The sequence below is a fragment of the Ranitomeya imitator genome, chromosome 4 (assembly GCF_032444005.1).
Source record: "Ranitomeya imitator isolate aRanImi1 chromosome 4, aRanImi1.pri, whole genome shotgun sequence".
Classification (NCBI taxonomy): domain Eukaryota; kingdom Metazoa; phylum Chordata; class Amphibia; order Anura; family Dendrobatidae; genus Ranitomeya; species Ranitomeya imitator.
In genome coordinates this window covers 21,723,344-21,726,293 of record NC_091285.1, presented here as the reverse complement: position 1 = coordinate 21,726,293, position 2,950 = coordinate 21,723,344, and positions in this window count along the sequence as shown.

The following is a 2,950-nucleotide window of genomic DNA, read 5'->3' as shown; positions in this document are numbered from 1 at the left end:
AGTTTTATCCGGATATATAATATTAGTGTTATTTGCCACTTTAATATTATTTCTATACAGTATAACTATTATAGTGTTCTGTCCACACTGGAATTATAATTCTTAATCCGATAACATTTATGTAAAAAAAACCAGCTTAGTTAAAGTGGCCTTCCCATGATTAATTATCATATTTATTGTTTAAGTAATAAACATAAATCATATTTATCATTTGCATGAACATCCTTTAAAGTGTTATGACATTTGCTTACATAGTATGGCGCCACCTAGTGTTCAAAGTGTATGTGCATGTCCACCTAATGAGGACACACATGCTCAGTCACTCTTTCCGCGGCCAGCTCTCTGCACAGTGATCCTGCTTACTAGAGAGAAACCAAAAGAAATAACTTTCTGCCTGCTTGTCAGAGAAGGAATAGAGCCTCATGGCAATCTAATGGAGGAGACTCCTAGAGGATGCAAAAAATGGACTATATTATCAGCTGCCAGAGGGGGAAGCAGATTGATTTTGCCTAAACTCTGCCACAATGGATTAGTAACAGCAGCATCAAGGAAGGGCCTGGGGGGATTTGGATAAATGGCCTCACATGTGATTCTGGGACACTTTGGTACAGTTTGGGAGTTCATGGTCGACTTAATGACAGGAAGGTGTCGAGGTTCCAAATCATCAACCCTCCATCACCGTGCTTGACAGATGGTAAGAAATGTTGGTACAGATACCCTGTGTTTGGCTTTCGGTTAACGTGGTGCATGGCATTATGGCAAAGCATCTCCATTTGACTGTTCCAGAATTCTTGAGGTTTGTTAAAATGCAACATTAAAAACTTCATCAGTGCTGCCATGTTCTTTTTAGAAATAAAAGGCTTTCTCCTGGAAGCCCTTTCTAACAAGTCATACTTTTCCAGTGTTTTTCTAATTGTCATGAAGATGAAAATTTAACAAGCTGACTGAGGCCTTTAGAGACTGAGCGGAAGCTCTTGTTTTTTTTTTTTGCAATTTCTCTGAGCATTGTACAGTCTGACTTTGGGTGAATTTGCTGGAATTTTCCACTTGTGAATGTAGAATGATAGACTCCAAATTATTTTAAAAAGCCTTGGAACCATTGCCAGATTGATGGGCAGCAACAATCGCTTCTCCAAGGTCATTGCTGAGGCCTTTCCTCTTTGGCAATGTGGTAACACACCTAAATACTTCAGACCAGCAAAATGCCAAAACTTCTGCTTTTATAGTGGACAAATTTCCTAATGAACAATTAATCAAGGGCATTTGATTAACAGCACCTGGCTGCTACTTACCTACCTAAGCATTAAGGGTGTGCTTAATTTTTCACCCACTTCTTCTTTAGTTTGGCCTGGTTTTTGGTAAATAAATAATGACACCAGTTTAATTTGTCATCTATTGTTGTTCATCTGACGTCGTATTTACCTAAATTTAAGACATTGTCAGAAACAGTTATCTTTTTATTATGTCCTGAATTGTACAATCATAGAATTCGTGGAGGGTGAATGTCAAGGAGACGCAGCCGGGGAAGGGGGTCATGCACATTTCAAACACAGTCACCAGTTTGTCAAGGGAACGCACTCCGCTGCCTTTAATCGTCAGGGCTATTACGCAATTGACTGACAAGTGATGGACGAGGCCGTGACCAAAGAGATCTATTTTAACCTCATTGGCCCACGGGACTTAGGAGTTGTTTCCAAAATGCATCAGGCTTGTTAGATGCTCTTTTGCATACCTCTGATGCTGAATTTTATGGTGAGGACGCAGGAGAGGTTTTCTTCTGATGACTCTTCCATGAAGGCCATATTTGTGCAGGTGTCTCTGAACAATAGAACAATGTACCACAACTCCAGAGTCTGATAAATATTTCTGAAGGTCTTTTACAGTCTTTCGGGCGTTCCGATTTGCCGCTCTAGAAATCCTACGAGCAGATCTCACTGAAATTTTGCTTGGTCTTCCAGACCTTATCTTGACCTCCGCTGTTCCTGGTAACTGCCATTTCTTAATTACATTTCATAACAGAGGAAAGGGCAACTTGAAAACGCTTTGCTAACTTATTATAACTTTCTCCTGCTATGTGGGCCTCCCTCATTTTCATTTTCAGAGTGCTAGGCAGCTGCTTAAAAGAACCCATGGCTGCTGTTTTTTTGGCACAAGATTATGGATAGCTGGGAAATTTGCATCACCTGTTCTTTGCTAATGATGATAGTGAACAAGCCATAACCCTAACAGGCTAATTAAGGTCTGAAACCTTGGACAAAGTTACCTGAGCTCACAAATCTCCAAGGGTGCCCAAACTTTTACATCGGCCCATTTTCCTTTTTGTAATTTTTAAAAATGTCAAAGATGAAAATATATATATATTTTGCCTAACATACAAACGAAATGTGTCATCTTTAACGTTAGGCCTTTTAGAGATCATTTCATCTTCAACATGCTTAACTGTTCACAAAAACAGTAATTTTGACCAGGGGTGCCCAAACTTTTATATGCCACTGTATAAATATACCCCAGTATGGTCACTGCCAGTTCCATAATAAATAATAATAATAATAATAATAATAATAAAAAAAAGAACTACTAGCTCTAGCTACCACCATCAATCGTTTGTTTATACAGGCCGATTGGACATCTGTTATAAGTAGCATATGGCTTCAAGGGTGCGGTTTACAGAACAAGAGGAATATATATATATTTAATCTAGAAAGGCAGGCTGTGTTTATAAAAAATATACAAAGATAATACAAAATGAGAACACAAGAATACGGTATATACAGTTACATAGGATAAAAAGGAATATCGAAAGTTACTAAACCTGTGTCACAAAAATAGCTCAGAGCTTAGCCGAGGGAAGCACTACAATTGGAAAAATGGAACACTCTCACTCTGAACTATGACTTCCAGAATGAAAAAGACCCAAACACAAATTCTGCTTTTTATTAGCTTAAGGTTA